The sequence below is a fragment of the Carettochelys insculpta genome, chromosome 10 (genome assembly GCF_033958435.1).
Source record: "Carettochelys insculpta isolate YL-2023 chromosome 10, ASM3395843v1, whole genome shotgun sequence".
Lineage (NCBI taxonomy): Eukaryota > Metazoa > Chordata > Testudines > Carettochelyidae > Carettochelys > Carettochelys insculpta.
In genome coordinates, this window is record NC_134146.1 from 36,297,592 (window position 1) to 36,318,439 (window position 20,848).

The following is a 20,848-nucleotide window of genomic DNA, read 5'->3' on the forward strand; positions in this document are numbered from 1 at the left end:
GATATAAAAAGGATGCAAAAGTTGAAGCTGTGTATTCTTGCCTTCATCAGAGATGCTGCTCCCATTTTTCAAATTTGCACATTCTTGAACATGTATTTGGAGGCTCTAAGTTACTGAACCACAAACAGCCCTCTTGGTTTCATAGGGCAAACAGCCCCACTGGTTTATCTCCAAGAAGTAGTGAATTATACAGTGGGTGTGATTGTGGAGTTAACCAAAGACATGTGCATTTTACTGAGGTTTGCTGGGATTTATTCATTCTCTCCATCCATTCTCCCATGCCCTTTACCTGATGGAAGCATGGAAGCTTGATATGCTCATTATCCCTCCTGATTTGTTTGGATCTTCCTAAATTTATAAAAGTGTAGTGAGTGAAAAAAAGCGAGATATACGATGATGCGAATAATTGAGGAACTAAGACTTCCAGGATTATTAAATTCCCAGTTTTCTTTTTTCAAATCAATATTTAAATCCTGTGTAGCTTACTCTCTTAAACATTTCCTACTCAACAAACAAAGTAACTTGCTCCTGTAATAAGTGATTATCAGGCAACCTAAGGGATACACTTTAGATTAATGAAGGAGTGTATTTTTTTCTGGGACTGGTGTTAGCTTGCTGGAATGCTGATGTAGACACAATCGTGACCTATTTCAGTGGAGAGTTAGGCAGTAATTGTTCAATCTAATAGTGCTGGGTAGAAAGTTTCAGTAGAATTTCCTTAGAAAAATACATTGCATGCTAGAGGTGAATGCAGTGTTTGGAGTTGGACAGGGGAGGTGTTGTTCTATACATTGTTTTAAAGAGGAAGAAAAGCAATTTCAAACCATAAAAGAAAATGAAATGCATAATTATTATCAAAACAAAGCATTTGGAAGGGATTGGAAAACTATTTGAGATACAATGAGGAGCAATGTATATCACAATAGCAAAGGAGATGCTATTAATGCATATTTTATGTGAGCAGTATAATGGCTTTGATTCTTCATGGTTTTATGCAAAGCTTTTTCTTATTAACTAGCACATCTTTGTGGGGTAGATTTATGTATGCCTCCTGTACAATTTTAAATTAAAAGTACTCTGTCTGTTGGATAGTTACATGGCTGTTGTTACCATAGTATCTGAGCATCTCAGCCTTGAATGCATCTACTCTCATAAGACTCCTGTGAGAACAAGCAGTGCTGTTAATCCCTTTTTGCAGAGGGAGAACCAAGGCAAAGCAAAACAAAGGCCTAGATTTTCAAAGGTATTTAGGTGCTTAATACCTATTGAAATGACTTGTCCAGTGATGTGGGAAATGGAGAAAGGAATGGAATCCAGATCTCCTAAGTCCCAACCATTGAACCATCATTTCCCTCTCTGACTAAATAATTATACTTCTTCCTATGAACCATGTATGGACTTCTCCTTCTTCCTTCCAGTCTGCACCAACAAATATTGCAATTCCTGATCTCCTGAGCATAGCGAGTATTCAGGTAGTGGTGCAAGAGGGTAAAGTGGAGGCACCATCATGCATCCACACATACACAATAACTGGCTGAGGTGGCTGGCCACAGAGGCAAGTATAAATTGCACCTTTGTATGGGGCTCTGACATCAAGGACAATCTTTCTATGGGCTGATATGCTCCAGGAGGTATGGCAGCTCCTGAAGACATGGTGCTTTCCAGTGCTCCTGCTGGGGTGTTGTAACTTGGATCACCCTCAAAATGAGGTCGTGCTTAAAAGAAGTGATCGAGCTGCGTACTTAGGGCATGGGTATACTTGCTGGAAGATTGACATGCTGGTGGTCCCTCTGGGGTTTGATTTAGCATACCTAATAGGACCATGCTGAATCAAACAATCAGCAGTTGCAAGAAGTAAAGGAAGTGGATGGGAGAGTCTCTCCCATTGATCTCCCACTATAGGAATGGAGTCAAAAATCAATTTAAGGTATGTCGACTCCAGCTACTCACTTCTCGCAGCTGGAGCTGTGTATCTTAAATCGGACTTTTTTCCCCTCTAGTGTAGACCTAGACTTAGGGCAATGAATTAGGATTCACCTCCATTCTACAGGAGTGCAAATGAAGAGAATAGGTGGGAACATGGCAGTAAGGAACCCTCCCACCCCATATGAGCTCTTCCACAGGGTCTAGGCAAACCCTTGTTGGGAAGCATAGTCTGTGTCCATGTTCTCTTACAATGTTTTATTGACACAAGGTGCTGGCAAGAAAACTGAGAAAGGGGCTGCGAATGCTGCCTGGGTCATGGCAGGGTGAAAACACTGAGTCAGTATAGCTGCAGTCTATGTAGCCTTGAAGCCCCAAGACAAATCTTGGAGGAATAAGCCTGAATTCCTTCTGAGGTTTCCAGCCCCCATGCACCTCCTCCCAGATGTGTCTAATGAGCAAAAGGCTGCTGGGACAGCATGTTTCACCCATTCCTGTTTAGTAGAGCATTGTGGGCCACGTTCCTGAGCTATGCTTTTCTACTGCCTGTGAACATGAAGATACCTCCTGGAATATTTTGAAAAGTAATTGTCCCCCCACCTGCTTCTGCTGGCAGTATCCCAAGAGCTATCTGATTGAAACAAACGAAGCAAAACACAGTCTTGGTGAGCCCTCTGTCTAATTCTCAGGCTTCCCAGAATGCTCACCATAAGTTCTTCTAGTGAGCAAAGGCTATGTCAGGTACACCTGGGAATATGTACTTTGTGGACACTAATGCAAGAAACCCTTTATCATAACCACAGGCCAGCACAAGTTATTCAGACAAAGGAGGCTGTAGTTATGATGCAGTGAAACACTGTTCAGTGGCTCACACCATGCTCTTCTAATCTGTCGGTGGATGAGTATATATTTTCAATGGCAGTGTTTTGATTCCCAGCAGTCAGTTTGTCTACACTGTGTTGGCAGGTATATTTTTAGCTGCTTTCCTCTTGTGTTTACTTATTAATGTTCTTCTAATCATTTTTCCGGAAGGCATCAAAATGGACAATAGCTGTGAAAGCAGCAATGGTGGTTGTTTTCATCACTGCCAGCAATCAACAAATGGGCCTCAGTGTTTTTCAAAATCCATGGATATCTCCTGGATTTGAATTGGAAAATGTGTCTAGGTATATGCTGCATGTTTTTTTCAAGAGGGGAGGGGTACACATGGTTCATCAGTACAGAAGAGGAGATGGATGTGTAAGCAGAAGAACAGGATAATGCATTTGCTTTTGGAAGCACCTGATTTCCCCCCTTCTTTGCATTTCTGTAAACTATAAACATCCTGTTCGGTATTTTGACTTGACCTATTAGGGTTTCAGGGGATTGTTACTTAAAGCTTCTACTTACGTTGAAAAATAACACCTCCATGACATTGTTTGGAAGATGACCAAATTGTTTACAGCCCAAATTATTCCCTGTCTCCTCAGGGATTAAAGTTCCTTTTACTAAGGCTTTCCATATTCCAAAGCTAGCCAGCAGATGATTACCTCTAGCTGTGCACACTGAACTAATTTTCAAAAGTCATGTGCACCCACGTGGAATCCACTCTGCATTGGGAAGTTCTTCAGTTCTTATCATGCTGATCTATTGGCAACATTACACCTCTTAATATGTGAGAAATTCCCAATGTGAAGTTGGGGGAGAATATTAGAGGATCAGGAAGAATGAAGTGAAGATCCGTAAAAGAGGCTGATAATGGAGAATTTTTAAAGCAAGAACACAATTGTGGACTGGATCCTGAAATTAACTGGGAGCCAGATGGGTTAACAATGGGATTCTGTGGCCTTGTTTCTTTGTGAGTATAGGAAGACAAGCTGCAGCATTCTGCACATGCTGGAGCCTAGAGATGGGCTGAAGGAGCAATTCATAAAGAAGACTTATCATGGTCAAGGTGAAAGGAAGGTGAAAGCATAGATGAAGATTTCAGCAGAGCTCAGGAAGTAAAAAGCTGGTCTGACAGCAAAGATCTCTTTTTCATTGGCTGCAGGCTGTACATTCCAAAGCACACAAAGAGCTTTTAATAGAACCAGGAGACAAGATACCATCTGAAATATTGCAGGGCAGCTTTGCTTGTGACATTTGCAGGAAAAGGAATACGCCTTGTTCAAAGAGCCTGCTTTAATCAATTTTGTGCTGACCTCTAGCCTCAATTGATAGATTATTTTCTTTCTCCCCACTTTGGTGTGTACATTTCCTAATCATGTTGGTGCCCAGTCCAAGGTTAATTGTGATGCTGACCTTTTGCATCTGTTTTTGCTCATCTAGTTAATGGTCAACAGCATTTTGCAAACTCAGCATTGACAGCTTACTTCGTGAATCACCATTTAATAGCTCAAAACACTGAAAAGGGCTGAGATCAGCTGAGAGCCGGCAGTTAAAACATAGCAGCTTGATTCTTGTTTCCATTAATCAGGACAACAGCTTTTGACTGCACCAATTTCCCTACTTATAAAGGACACAATGAGATAGTGGTGAGCTGATTGTCAAAATGTAAAATTGCTTATAAATATGTATCTGTTCAATTGGAGTTGAGCTGGGTCCCTGGAGGCTGAGTAGCCTAGGGGCTAGGTTGCTGAGTAAGCAGGAGGAAAAGGGGAGAGGACTGGCTAGTCAACCCCAAACTGAGCTAGTCTCCTTCCTTTTTTCCTGCCTCCAGGACAGGCACTAGTTACAGGTAAAGCTGGATGTGGCTAGCTGGGCCCAGAGGCTTTCTTTAACCCCTGGGATGCTAGGCCCTCCTTTCTCCACTCTCTCACCAAGGTTTCTGCTTGCTGCTATCTGTTTTATGTCATAACAGGCCTGAGGGTTGAAAATACTTGTTTGAAAAATATGCACCAGTCCATAATGAAGAGAGGACGGTTGGATGCTAGGGGATTAAGTAGTTGTTATTTTATTGGTATTTTGGTAGCGTACAGGACCCCCTTCACGGACCAGGATGCTGGGACTGGACCAGTGCTAGATGCTGTACAAATGTAAAGTAAGTCCCTTGTGATTCATGCGCTCTCCATCATTTTAGCGCTTGCAGTTTTGTAATTTAGATAGGGAAGCTAATGTACTTCAGTAACTGGTTTTTCTGTGTCTTATTTATCACCTCCCCCATCTCAGGGCTACCAACCAGAACACTGCCACACACTAGGAACAGGTATTGGCTAAGTTATGGAATTGTCTTTTTTTATGTAGACTTATGCCGTGAGTCACATGAGCAGGTTGTCTGTGTTCTGCAAAGTCTGCATTTGAACAGCCACCAGGAAGCAAAACTAAACCTCCCTTTTCCCTCTGCAGACCAGGATGAATGTGAGTACAGGGAGGCCTGCTGGTCCCAGTTCTGCATCAACTACATTGGAGGCTAAGAGTGCAGCTGTAAGACAGGGTTCTGGCTTAATGCCAATGGCTATGTACGTGATGGTAAATGGCTTAATGGTAATAGCTGAGGCTGACTCAGAGCACAGAAGACAGAAAAAAAAACAGGTTTCAAAGCTGTTTTTAGTATGTTTTTTGTAGCAGTTTCCCTGCTAAGAGGGAATAAGAGGCTGTGAAGGCTGCTTTGTGGATAGGAACTTAGCACTGTTCCTATTTTATAACCATATGGAATAGTAATGACTCAGGGTTGGATTCCATTCATTACAGGAGCACAAGAGATGAGTTAACTTTGAAGGAACCTTTTCCCCCTTCCACATACACATGATACAGGGACATTTCATATACAGTGATGACCTCAGCATAGGGCTGGGCAAAACATGGCCCACCAAGCCTCCTGGTCTGGCCCAGGGATGTAGGAGGGAGCCTTCCCCACTACATGATGCTCAGAAAAGCAGATGCATGGCCCTGTTTGTCTTGCAGCAGTGGAGAGTCAGGTCAGGGGGGAGGTTCATGTGCTGCCTGCCCCCCAGCACAATCCCATTGGTTGGTTTCTGGCCAATGGGAGCTTCCTGTTTGAAGCATAGGTAGGGCATGAAACACCCCTTCCTCTCTGGCTCCTGGCTATTCAGAGAGCACATGGCTCCTGTCTAAGAAACCTGCCGGGCTGCTGAATGTCCTGAACAGAGCCTGCCTCTGTGATCCCAGCCCCTCTTTCCTCCCAATTCTCTGCCCCTCCACTTCTGCCCCCCAACCACACATAATCCAAACCCTCTGCCCCTCCTGTAGCCATACCCCACATAACCTGTACCCTGTACCCCACCTCCTGAACCCATATCTCCCTCCCAGACCCTGCACCACAAACTCCTACCTCAGGTCACAGCCACCTCCTGCACCCAAACTCCCTCCCAGACCCCATACCTCCTCCATCAATTGGCCATTGGATTAATTGAGAGTGTCTGGCTAAATTTACTGCACTGCTCTTAAAATCTCAACCTACCTTATTTTGTCAAGTTTGTATTGCTCTTATTTCAATCATTTTAAGATACACATCATATAAAAATACATAGACTCCAATGCTGCTCAACTAAACCAGTGCACATCCAGAATATCTCCACTGAAGTCCATGGAAAGACTCTGGATTTCTATCGAAGTATCTAGGGTGGAATTTGATCCAATGACTGCTCATTTAATAGTCTAGCTTAATCATTGACAGAAAAAAAGCAAGTCAGGTATTTTTCTATTCTTGTTATTGTGAGTTCTCATGTATTTTAGAGCTAGGCTAAAAACAAAAGTCTGTAAATTGAGCAGCCGGTATCAGTTCAAACTTGTTGGCTGGGTCTACATGTGCCCCTTCCTTTCAAAAGGAGCATTGTAACGAGCAGGTTTGAAATATGCTAATGAGGCACTGCAATGAATATGCAGTGCCTCATTAGCATAATGGTGGCCACAGTGATTTGAAAGTGTGTCTCTTTGAATCGTGTGCCGCCCGTGGAGACAGGACCTTCCGAAAGGACCCCCCAGTTTTCGAAAGCCCTTCTTCTGATCACCAGATAGGAAGAAGGGCTTTCGAAAACTGGGGGGGGGGGGTTTCCTTTTGGAAGCTCCCGTCTCCATGGGCAGCGCGCGATTCGAAAAGCCACACTTTTGAATCGCCGGGGCCACCATTATGCTAATGAGGTGCTGCATATTCATTGCAGTGCCTCATTATCATATTTCAAACCTGCTCATTGACATGCCCCTTTTGAAAGGAAGGGGCACATGTAGACCCAGCCATTATGTTTATAATGCAATCTGTGGTTGAAATTCTCCAAAATCTCGGGGAGGGAAGAGGAAGGCAGCAAGGGCACAGAGCAAGTAATTTCCAGTGTGAACTTCAGCAGGCTCAGATTTGGTCTATAATAGGGTATGTCTCCCTGCAGTCAGAGCTGGGACTGCAGCATGCGTAATTAGATCCAAACCAGCTTTGTCTAGTGAGCTTGAGTAAGAATAGCATTAAGGCCACCGCAGCATGGGCATCAGATGGGACTGTGTAAGCCCTCCTGGGGCTCTGCATATGTTTTTGAGGGTTCAGTTTATGATGCCACCCTATTTCACAGCTGTTTTTATTCAAATGAATTAGATGAAAGTTAGTTTATGTATGTCTATATGGGCTGTAGTCACATTTTGATTGCAGTCTAGATATACCCAAAGAGATACTGTTGGTTTGAGCTGCAGACTTGTCCAACGTCAGATTCAGAGTTTAGCTCTGGGGTTTTAGGTGAGTTCAGTTGCACTTTCCTCTTTTTCCTGTTAATATGTACTCTGTTTATTAGTATAGATAGTGAAACAGGCCAAGTGTAGCTCTATCTTATGTCCTGTACATTTTAAATAATATGGGGTCTAACTTGAAAAATTGAGCTGTATGAAAAAATGTAAAAGGAGGACTGAACAAGGAAGTGGTAAGATGAAGCTCTGAGGCTGGTTCTCTGTTCTTAGTACTAGATGGCAGTGAGCTGGAGGAGGGGAAAGAGGAGAAACCAGACTTCACTAGAATTCCAGGCCTTCAGTTCAGCAGTCCTCCTCAGCTGCTTCATTATGTTGGCACATTGGGTGTCTTCTACAAGGAGAAGGACCAAGATGTACGAGGAGAACTCACTCTCATGCATAAAGTTAGTAAGTAAATTAAAAGACTGTTGCTTTTAGGAGAGGAAATATGGTGGCCAGAGTCCAGCGCTTTGTGAAGGGTGAACATTTCCTAAGTTGAGAACGAGATCTTGAGGAGGGAAAGAACAGAGCCAGGAAGGCTGGAGCTGGCATGAGGCTGGACAAAAAAGAAAGAGGCCCAGATTCTGGGGTTTTCGGGGTGCATTCAGAGGATGTATGGAAGGAAGGGCACCGCAGTTCAGGAAGGATGTGGAGAAATTGGAGAGGGTCCAGAGGAGAGCAACGAGAATGATCAAAGGTCTAGAGAACATGACCTATGAAGAAAGGCTGAAAGAATTGGGCTTGTTTAGCTTGGAAAAGAGAAGATTGAGGGGTGACATGATAGCAGTTTTCAGGTATTTAAAAGGGTGTCATAAGGCAGAGGGAGGGAACTTGTTCTTCCTTGCCTCTGAGGATAGAACAAGAGGCAATGGACTGAAATTGCAGCAGGGGAGGTTCAGGTTGGACATTAGGAAAAAGTTCCTAACTGTCAGGGTGATCAAACACTGGAACAAATTGCCAAGGGAGGTGGTAGAATATCCATCACTGGAGCTATTTAAGAAGAGGTTAGACAGATGGCTTTCAGGGATGGTCTAGAAAATGCTTGGTCCTGCCATGAGGGCAGGAGGCTGGACTCGATGGCCTCTCGAGGTCCCTTCCAGTCCTACTCTTCTATGATTCTATGATTCTATGAAACATGCCAGTAAAAGAGAGACTCCCAGTGTCATTCTGAAGGCTGAGGGTGGCTTCAGTCAGAATGACTATGTGGGAGCACTATTGTCATAGCCCTGACTGCCACCCTAGAAGGGGGCAATATTCTCTACTGTGCCAGTGCTGCTGGTTTCCTACATCACAGAAAATCTAAATGTAGAAATGTAATGACTGACTATTGTGTGCAGTGTACGTAGAAGGAAGTGTGGTAGTGAAGTGGTCACAGACTTGAATAGTCAGTGTGTGTATAACCATAGAAATATAATCGTGCCAGGCCATGTATATGCCTGAAACATTTAACCTGGAAATTACTTAAGACTTGACATCCATATTGTTCTAGCCAAATAAGAAGTCTTGATAATTGCAAAATGGATTCAAAAGCACCATGCTTTCTTTTTCATGGATATATTCCTTGCTCATGGTGAGAGGACATTTTTTATTTTATTTTGCATGGTCTCATTTTATAATTGGAGTATCTGTTGCACTTCAGAGGGACTGTGGTGCACAGGCAGAATTCTGGGTCTAGTCCTGGCTGTAGTCAAACAATTAACTTTTATTTATAAAAAATAAATTAAAACTTCCAAACATCTGGGTGATGCTTAACATGTATTTAAACAGAAAACAGTCGCACCAGAAGACAGAGCATCCAGGCATCTGCAGCATGATCTTGTGAGACAGGTAACCTGACAAGCAATATAGCCACATGAAAAATTAACGACATAGGCACCAAAGTCTAATATTGATTGCCCCACGTTGGTGGGGGGTTTTTTTTCCATTATTGAACCTATGTCTTTTTAGGGGTTGTTACTTGGTATCTGAGCTGCTGTACATTTCCCAAGGCTGATTTATGGTGCCAAGATTGGCTGCTCCAGTCCCTTGAAAGGGGTGGTGGTGGAATCATGAAAATATCTTTTAAAATATTGTATTTTTAAAATGTAAAAAAACTCCCATGGAATTATTTCTTCATAGTTTCAAAAGCCCTTTATACTGTACTGTACTGTACTGACAAAACAGCCTGTCAACATAGGGCTGGCTGCAAGAGTTTAGCCTGTACTATGTCTTGTGGTTTTTACTACATTTCTAAAGTAAATAGGGTAACATTTTTGATGGTACTTTGCATAATTATATTTGGTCTGCATTTTTAAAATTGTTCTCAGATTCAGTTGCTGAATTCTGAACATGTTTGAAAATCTGACAACCTATTGAAATTCGTCAGTGGGAGCTATTCAATGTTGCGTGGTCTAGAAAATCTCGTCATATATATAAAGTAATAGACAGAGAACAAGCAACCCTCTGACTTATTTCCTGAAGGACTCTTTCAACTTCGTTTTAAAGACTCCTCAAAATCCACATCCAAAAAAAGCCTTCCGTCGTGTCCCTCAAATTTTCCAAGAGGACAGGCTGATTAAATGGATATGCTTGTAGTATAAACAGATATTCAACCAGAGACAATATTTTTCCCTTTAGCCTGTGGTAAACCCCATGTAGCAGAAGAGTTTGTACTTGTGAGTATGTATGGATTTGAAGCACATGTATGAGGAAGAGTGTGAGAGAGAGCCCCATGGGAAAACAAGTGCATTTCCATGTCAATAAAATGCTTAGTCATATTCACAACAAAAATGAGAATAATTTAAATTTTGCTCCTGGCATATACAGTGAGTATATTGATAAAATACAGGATAGTGTCCAGTTGCTGTTATCTGAAAAGAGATATTTGGCAAGATGGTAATGGTGATTCTGTCACAATAAATCTTGTTGAAAAGTTGTACTGTGAGATGCAATCTGAGCCTCATAAAGACAAATATATTTGCTCTTTGGAATTATTTTCCTAAGAATTCTATGGCAGGAATAGGGGTGAGACATGGGCAGTCCATTTTCCTTGGTAATGTACAGAATTTTAGTAGGGGAACTTCATAACTTCCTCCAGCATCAGTGAGGCTTACATTGTATCCTGAAGATCAGCAAACTTGGACCCTCTGCTGTGCTGGAGCTGATTTCAAGGGTTGAGAACTCTTCACCAAGAATGTCCTGCCATACGCCATCATGTTTAAACAGAACTCTTGCATTGGCACCTCTTGTCATGGCAAAACACATTGACATTTGGGAATATCCGTCTACAGCACAAATACTGCTTTCTTTAGATTGACAATGTTCCATGTATTTCCTCCTTTAGATAGTGTATTTACAATGATACTGAAGCTTCTCACTCAAAGTGTCATGTTCCTATGCTCACTGAGCCTCCTGTGCTTCTCCATTTCAGTTTGCCTGGAGAACACCTTTGGAAATGATTGTACCCTGAGTTGCAACGACTGTATGAATGGAGGCAAGTGTAACAGTGAAAACATTGGCTTTATCTGTTCACCTGGGTAAACTGGAATTAAATTAAATGAACGTAAGTACTGTATGTTTGAACAACAGTTGATGGGTCCTTGCCCTATGGTACTGGTCTGGCAAATCCATAAAGAGCAGAAACAATTACCTCTTTGCTTTTGTGATGAAAATCTCTTTTAGGAGTGAAAGATCACATTTGTAACATTTAACCTGATAATCTTAACCTGAAGTTGTCCATGTCATATGTAGCACATTAAGCCTTACATATAATAGACGGACCTAAATTATGTATCAAGATACTTAAAATTATGAAGTATTGCCACGCCCAGTCCAATGCCGTGTAATTAGCACAGCGTACCTTGTTTGTCTTTGAGTAACTGTGTATGTCCATTACCTCAGGTATCTCACACCTCATGCAGGGGAGGCCGTGTCTGCATCCTGTTGCGCCTTATGCTTCAAGTCAAGGGTATAGATGGCCGAACCCCCTGTGCAACCTTTCAAGATTCTTTTGACCATCTATGGTTGGTGGTTAACGCATTCTGTCAGTTCTTCTGGGAGCATGCAGTTAATATTTTAGCTGGTTAGTGATGCTCATTTTTGTGCACCCACTTCGGAGAGGCCTACACAGCTGAGGAATATCTCCTGTACTGTACCAGTCCCCACATTGGCCCTACTGGGTTCCACTGAGGACATTTATCGTCTAGATCAGTGTTTCTCAACCACTGGTATGTATACTCTGAGGTCTTCAAGGGGTATGTCAACTCATCTAGAAATTTGCTAGTTTTACAACAGGCTACATAAAAACACTGCTAAAGCAGTACAATCTAGAAGTTCATTCAGACAGTGACTTGTTTCTACTGCTTCATATGCCTTATGCTGAGTAAGTACAATATTTCTATTCCAATACATTTATTTGGTAATAAGACGATAGAAAATTAGCAAATTTTCAATGGTAGTCTTCTCTGATAGTTTTGCATGTTTTTGTAAGTAGTTTTTAAGTGACAACTGATGGTATGCAAAACAAATCTGAACCCCTGAAAAGGGTACAGTAATCTGGAAAGATTGAATGACACTTACTTCAAAACCTCAGATTAGTTTAGGACCATATTTCTCAACTGGTGCTTCACGTATCCTTAAGGGTATGCAAGAGAAGTCTTGGGGTACTTTTTTTTTTTCAAAAAGGGGTACTTCATAAAAAAAGGTTGAGAAACACTGATCTAGATCATTATCTCTGCTGTATTACACACACTGGTCTCTGAGAATTGCATCTTTCTTTGCTAATCCCAACAATCAGCAGGAATCAATCATTGTTTGTGTCCTATGCACAGAGATACTGGAACAATGTTTATAGTGAGGGTGCTGCTGATGAAAACAGTGGAAACTCCTGGTGTTTGTTATTACTGCTTCAAGTCAGTGTCCCCAGCACGTCTGGTTCCAGCACCACTGCCTGCACAGAATAAATGAGGGGGCAACTTGTAACAGTGCAAAAGCTGTCCAAGTGGATCACCAGCTGCATAGCCATGTGTTACAGGGCCAAGGGTATGACCCCTCTGAAAGACTGGGCCATACATTCCACTCACTCAACAGCCACAGCACTTGTGAGTAATGTCCCAGCTGTATGTACTTTTAAAATGTCAACATGGCTAATAGTCTGTGCCTTTGCTAGATATCATGCAATTATTACCATGTCATGGGAAGATGCACATGCAGGGAAAGCCGGTCTACAGACCCTCTTCTGAGGAAACTTCTAGCACCACATCAATGGAACCTGCTTGAAAGTTTTCTAGTGTAATGGACTTTTGCAATCACTTAAAGAAGAAAGAGCAGCTAATTACCAGTCTTAAAGTATTCCGTTAGTCTTTAAAGTACTACATTTCTACTGTTTTGTTTTGTTGGAGTACAGACTAACATGGCTACATCTCTGTAACTTGCCTGTCTTACCTGTTTTTCACTAAGGTAATGCATGTGCCCATTACATAACTCTCACTTCTCCCATGGCACATCAGAGCCTTTAATCTAAGGGTCTACTACAAAGGATCTGAAGGGTAAGCTGGACGGGTTTGCCCTTTACACCTTTTGTGTACTGACCATATGCAATAAATCTTGGAGAAAAACATTTATGGAAGATGAGTAACATTCTTTATGTGCTTGTTTTTATATCAACATCCATTCATTGTATATACTATCCCCAAAATACGAATGTTCTGCAGTAAGCCTAGTATGCTAAAGCTTTTATTTTTTTAAGGTCTGTTCTGGCAGAGAGTACTGCTGTCTGGGTTGATGCAGAAAGTAAAAATAGGTTGTTCCAGTATCACTTTATGGTAGCCCAGATGCCTTTTATTGTGTTGCTGGACCTGAGACTATTTTTATGCGTTTGCTTGTTTATTTACTGTACTATATGAAAGTTGGTTTTGGAGTCAGTTTTTAATGCTAAGAATTCTCTAAAAGAACCTGGTTAATAACCCAGTGCACTTGTAAGAAAATGGTGTTACTAGACATTCTTTTTTTTCTTGTCTCTACTTCCTATTACAAAAAAACTTTCCATGTTCTGTTAGGGCAGGAGCATAGGCATGAAGAGAAATCAAATGGATAGTTTAAGAGGTCATTTCTTGATATACTCTATATAGTTTCTTGATTTATGTCAAGCCAGTCAGAGCTTGTACCTACATCAATAGTTTCATATTGTGATTACACTTATGGACCCATAGTGATGTCAAGGAAAAAGAGGAGGCGACAACACATTAGTAAAAGGAAAAAATATTGCAATTCTAATGATACTGGGGTGGGTTCTTAAGACTTATCGGCTGTGAGTTTGGTTAGCATTGACTGGGGCATAGTTCTAGAACAAGAACAAAGATTAAACAGTGATAGTTTCTTGTTTTGCTATGCAGCAGAGCTACAATTCATAAGCCACTGTGACATTTTTGGCTCTCAAATGGGGATGTTTTACTTATATTCATAATGCACTAAAGTTGCTGAGGCATAAATTTGTAAACTCACTGAGGTAGGACCCAAATTCTCTGCTGCTTTTACAAATAATAATATATTGAGTCTATACTTAAAATGGGTTTCTGTTTATTTAATCCAAAGGAATTTTTTTCTGTCTTTTAAAAAGAATACAGAATTCTAGAACTGAATTGTTGGCCTCATCCCATTGAAGTCAGTATCAATAATGATAAATTTGCCCAGTATGGATCAGTGGAAAATACAAGATTCAGTCCTCTATGACCCTCTCCTTTAGTTTTCTCCCTTACCCTTTTAAAAAATATATATATAGATCACAGGTTTTAGTGAAGCTAAATTATATGGCGAATTAGCAGCTAAATTTCCATAATAATGAATGAAAGAAAACTGGATGAAAATTAATGCTGAATCCCAGGCTTCTCAAAGTATGTGGCTAAAATGCCAATTAAGTAGTTGTTGAAAATGATCCTGGTAATGGCATTCCCCAACTCAAACTTAAAATAATGGAGCTATGTGTTTTTTTTATAAATATTGTTTTTGCTTAAACAATCACACCTTTACCAAATGAAGTCAAGTGCTGCATGCATTCAGCTGTGAACAGTATAAAATATATCTGGAATGTCAGAGTATCTAAAAGCACCATCATGGAAGTAATAATCTACGTTTTTTAAATAGTTACATCCACATTTTCAAAACTGAAAACTGAATTTGTGCCTAGTAACACTCGTTTATAATCAGAGGATTATAACTCCATGCATGTTTTTTTTTGTTTTGCTTTTTGTTTTATGTCAGGGATTGCAATTAGCTAAAAGATACATTTCCATCAGATACTTCAGTGCTGTTACTGAACTTCAGCTGTCATTTCTCAAAAGCCTCCATGGAAATGGATATTATTGTATATGGAAAGGAGAATGTCATGGCATTATCTGTGGTTACTTGGCCAAAGCAGTTCTCTGATTGTTGGGTATCGTTCTTATAACTGAAGCATTATTGTACGTTGCCTCTAATGCAGTGAAGAAATTATTTAGCTCTTTCATTTCTTCTGCTTACTTTGTAGCTTGCTCCCTAGGGACATATGGGAAATATTGTAACAGCATGGAGGCTCAGGTGACCATGTAAGATTTTAGATTTATAGAGAGATACCTGTGTCATAGAACTGGAAAGGACCTTGGGAGGTCATCAAGTCCAGTCCCCTGAACTCACAGCAGGACCTTTCACCATCCCTGACAGATTTTTTTTTTAAATAAAAAGAATTTATTTGTCCCAGATTCCTAACTGGCCCCTTCAAGGATTGAGCTCTCAACCCTGGGTTCAGGAGGCTAGTGCTCAAACCACTGAGCTGTCCCACCTCCTGGGACAGCATCACGGCCCACTGGGAGTTAATGGACAGATTTGTGAAGATGATGTGTTTCTGTTGATTTCTGGGAGTCACATGATTTATCATCATTCTTATTTTTATTTAACTCTACAATGGTAGAGTTAAGGGTTGCAACTGAGATTGCTAATTCAGGGCATTGAAGAGAAGATAATATTCAACAAGCCCATGGAAGTATGGTATAATTTGCGCTGATCTTTACAGTTAGAGCTAGAATCAGATTGTGGGTCAAGATTAGGGCTAGGTTTAATATGGGAACAGGTATGTGGCTAGGTTTGGGTTAAGGGTGTGTCAAGTCATGGTAGAGAGTCAGTATTCCTGGGATATTGTTAGGTTTGGGCCAGGTTATGGGCCTAGCTGAGTTTAAGGTTGGGGTCAGGTAGTGGGGCCTGACTCAGGTTGGAGCTGGGATTGAAACTAGTTTATGGCTCAAGGCTAAGGATAGGTCTAGTGCCAAGACACTTACACAGCTGAGTTAGGGTTAGTGCCATTGGGTGACTAGGTTTAGGATTGGGGCTGGCTGGCAACTATCAAGTTTGTGGCTATCTGGTAGGCCACAGTTCAGGTTGGGCTTTAGGACAGAACTAACTCATGGGCCAGAGCTAGAGTTTAACTGGAGCTGGAACTAAAGCTAGTAGAAAAGTGAAAAAAATATTGCTTAAAAACTTTCAATATTTCATCTGTTGGTCTCCAAAACAACCATTTATGCATTTCAAATGTTTTGTGACTTTTTTTTTCATTTTCAAAATCAGAATTGTACTAAAATAAAGGTGGTTTTTTTTTGTTTTTGGTTTTAAATGGCTTCTTTCCTTACCCCATTGCTACAGTAACCACCACTCAAAAACAACTTAAGGTACAATGACCAACAGCTGAACTCAGAAACAGAAGAAAGTTCCAATGGGTGGGAGCTGAACAAACACAGAATAATTAAGTTTTTAAAAGCAAATATAAAAAAGTAGAGAAGTATAGCTATGGAACACATAAGTAAAGACGAAAGAGAATGTTGATTATAACAGAATAGAGAAGATGAAAAGAGAAGAAGACAAATTATTGAAGATGAAGAAGGTGAAGAAGACCAAAAATGAAAATAAGAGACAGCCATTTAAAGTTGTTTAAAAAATAGAAAGTGGGTGCAGTGGATTAACTTTCATTTTTAGGGGAAATAGGGTTTGGTTTTTCTCAAAAAATTTCAGCTAGATCTACTTTTAAACATCTCCGATTATTACATTGACTTCATACTGTACAAAACAAAATGTCAGTTAATACAAGGATTATGTAAACTATATTTTTCACACATGTGCTCACACTTGCGTGCATCTGAAGGTGTACATTTGTTTAGAAGTATGGTAATCTTTTTGCTTTACAGCAATAGCACTGTCTGCAGCTCTGTATGTAGACAGTCTAAAATAAGTCAAGGGTAATTGCAACATTAACAGTTCCATTTAGTCTGGTTGCAGCTTGCCCCCAAGCAGGCCTTTGCAGCTGGTTGTTCAGAAGAATGTCAGGCTGTGTCTACACTACAAAAATAACTTCAAAGTTGCTTACTTTGAGGTCAGCAACTTCAAATTTGAGAGGCTACACACACCCTACTTCAAAGTTCAACTTCTAAGTAGGGCACTACTCCATTCCCGGGAATGGAGTAAGGATTTCAAAGTTGGGCTGCCTACTCTGAAGTTAACTTCGAAGTAAGGGAAAATTTGTGTAGACTCTCTGGTGGCTACTTTGAAGTAGTGCCTAACGTCAAAGTTAACCCTTAGTGTAGACATACTCTCAGTGTGTCAAAGAAAACACTCTAGAATGCAGTGCCAGAAATGGTACTTGCACCTCCAAACCAGGTTATCAAAGGGACAAGAATCAGAAAGGTAAGATCTAACACCTCATCCTTTTCTTTCTCTTAAGTCCTGTGTTTTTTATTGCATCTCATTGCTTCTTTCTTATAGTCTTGCCCTGAACCAAATTCTCTAGCAAGGCACTGGCATAATTTCCCTGTACTTGTCCCGTTGCAGAGCCAGGTGGATGTTTGGCGGCTTTGCTGAGGTTTCAGGAGTATAAATGAGAGTAGAATCTTCCCAGCTGTTTTAACCCAAGCAACTGACACTTAGGATGAAAACCTGACCCCATTGAAGATGATGGGAGTTTTTCCATTGACATCAATAGGTTCAAGATTTTAGCCCAGAGATTTTTTTACAATGATTTTTAGAGGCGCAGGCTGTATTTGAAGGCACCTGAACTTTTTTGTGACTGATTGCAGCAGTGTGTTACTAGATCAGTTTCCCAGCATTTTAATTTGTAGTTTTTGTGGATAATTCAAATAAAACTCTATTCTACAGTCACATTTGAGAGTCTGTATGATTGTCTGTGGACAGTTAATGGAGTAATGCAATAATTCAGAATTCTTACAACATAAAACAACTGGTAGTATTTTGACAGGTTTGGAGATGGAATAAGAATAGTGATAATTATTAAATGTCATCAGTCATCTTGACTAAGAATCAAATCAGGGTGTGTCCTTTCTCCCACCTGTCACAAAGGCACCCAGTCACAAGAATATATGAAGTCAGGTGTTTTGGGGTGTAAGAAATAATAGCATCAAGAGATTCAGTAGAAAGAATTAAACAGGCACTTTCAGCAGCTCTTTCTCATGAATTCAAACAATTCATGTGCTTTGTTCTCAAGTACAAACTAGGTCTTGCTGCTGCTCTTGTTATTAGTAAAATTATTATTAATATTAACGTAGTAGTGCTGAAGGACACAGTAATGTATAAGAGCCATTGTATAGTCACAAGACAGTGAGATAGAATATAGTGGAAAGTGTACTCTAAGGGTCAAATTCTCCTCTCACACCACTTGCAAGTCTGAACTGCTGCACTAGTTAAGTGACAGGAAATTATGATCGGATTTTGCCCTTGATTATATGCCCAAAATTCCCACTGATGTCAGAAAGTGATGCATGAGAGTACCACAGAACAGAAATTGTTCCTTTGACTCCTTTGTTCTGTTCTACTGTTATGAAACCCCACTGTTATGCTGATTTTAAGCTGGTAGGAAAATCTGTATTTAAACATGTCCTTGTTCAATATGTAACTGTGTATTTTTCAGTGGTGTTTGGAAAGGTTCTCACATGTAATGCCCCTTCAAGGTCTAATATAAATGTTTAAACTTATACAATACGGAACACAGCCAGATTATCAATTGTATTTCCCTTTAATGTTAGCATTTCTATATCAAATATCTTTTCTGCCAAATTACCTAGCAGCTTTTTTTTCATATTTTCAGCTACTCCTTTTTCTAATGTATGTTCTTTGTGCACTCACATTTCTCAAAGGTAGTCCTGGCTTTTGTGGAGCTAGCTACAAGCTGAAGTGCAGTTGTCCTGTTGATGCTTTGTGACCAGGAGACTAGAGAATGCAAGCATCAGTGTCCACTAGGTTTCCATGGAGAAAGGTGCCATTTATGTAGGTACCTAAAACCATATTTCAAAGGAAGGTGTAAAAGTGAATTGAGAAATTCAGCCCCAGAAAGCCAAAGTTCAGATATTAAAATTCTAGATATCAGGCTAACTTGTTACTGAGGCAAATAGGGATACTTCCAAAGAATCCAACTCTCGCTGTACATACTAATGCCAGTGGTAAATCTGACCTCAAGAGTATGATGGAGGTGATATGCTCAGGCACTAGGGCATATAGGCAGCAGAGTTGACCATCAGAGGTGGATGGTCTACTCTCTAGATAGGGAGGGAATGTGAAATCTGTTGCCGATTATGGATATAGGCAAGGACATGAAACTTGCAAAGTGAAGTTGAGATTCCGTTCATCCTTTTATTTGAAATGCAAGACTTGCTGAATAGATTGTATCAGTTAAGCCTTCAGGCTCCCACCGGAATGGAAAATGGGTGGGAAATATAAATAAATAATGAAGGCAGCTAATTTTAATCCCTAGACAAGAGGCTGGTTCTCTGTCCAGTGACATGGTCCCAGACAGGAACAACTGGATCATCCTCCTGCCTCCTAAGATAATGATAAAAGATTGACGATCTTTTCATGTGTCCAAGTAACTTAATATTTCCCTTTAAAGCTACAGTCCTACGTATTCTTGAGTTTTGTTTCATAGTTAGTTAAAGACCACAAAGCACTGAGGCACTGGCACTAAAACAGATCACTCTAGAGCAGCACTACCTAGAAGAAAATAGCTGTTGGTGATTCTAACACCTCAGAACGTTTTTTTGTGATAAAGACAATCAATGTCCTCTGGCTTCTTTCGAACAGCTCGAGGCACAGGAAAGTTTGGGGTGAACTGCAAGCAGAGCTGTGACTGTGCAGATGCACCACGTGATTCAAAGACTGGGCAATGTGTATGCCCAGCTGGCAAAACAGGTTCTTCATGAGATCAAGGTGAGTATGAGGCTTGGATAGATTATTGCACAGGGAACATCAAACCTGAAACTGTTTTGAGATGGAATGGGCAAACTGGGAAGAAATTAATTGTAGTGTCCATGAAACCTGACACAGGGTAACAATCACAGTCTGCAGCGTGGACAAGCTCATATATCCATATGGACTCTGTGAAGACTCAAGGGAATCAACTCCAAGGTGGTAGGAGTTAGATCAGTCACACTGCCCATTCATTCCATTCTCTCTGCTAAGACTGCCAACAGAAGTGCCAGATGTAAGGGTGATTTATGTGAGGGGCCAGGTTGATGCTAGACAGGAGCATCAGAGCAATGTTATTAGGCCCAAGGCTGTCAGCAGGTCTGTGCTGATGTGTACACAGTGCCTCTTGCCTGACGCATGTCTGTTGCTCGTCTGTTGCTCCTCCAGCTGCTGAGAGAGCAGCAGGTTAGAAGCGCAGAGACCAGAGATACTATGGAAAGTGGGCCTTGGCATCCCCTTTAGCTATTCTGAGGGAGCAAACCATGGCAAAGAAGGGGAAGTAACCCCAGTAGTAAGAAGAAGAGAGAAACAAGGTGAAGAGGTGTGGAGTTGGCAGGAAAATGATGCCACTGAGAATGGTCATAGGAAACCCTGCTGCCACTTCTTACTCCAGACCTTGGCCTTTGCCCTCAGGATGAGGTCATCTACCCATGTAACTAGGACTGCTGTCTTGCTACCTCATGAACAAAATATGGCCTTCTGCCTAATGCAAGGATGAGGAGCTGAGAAGTCTGGCTTCTGCTCCTATACCAGACATGGACTACCTCATGTGCCCCATTTCTGCCTCATAAAAGTGGGATAATGATAAATCTCACAGAGGTGCTGGGCCTTAATATTAGTAAAGAGCTTTGATAGCCTCAGATGGAAAGTAGCAGAGTAGTGCTGAGAACTGTTATAAATAATTCTTACACACACATATTTCTCATTTATTTACAGAAGAGCTTTCAATCCATAGAGATATACACATTCTCTTTCCAACTCAGCTTTATTTTTTTTTTTAATTCTCTTCAGTAACAGCAGAAATCTGCAG

The 20,848-nt window shown here is 40.9% G+C and overlaps 1 pseudogene; it reads left to right on the forward strand.

Moving 5' to 3' along the window:
• LOC142018657 (uncharacterized) overlaps positions 1-20,848 on the forward strand; it is a 269,306-nt pseudogene that overhangs the window by 197,825 nt on the left and 50,633 nt on the right.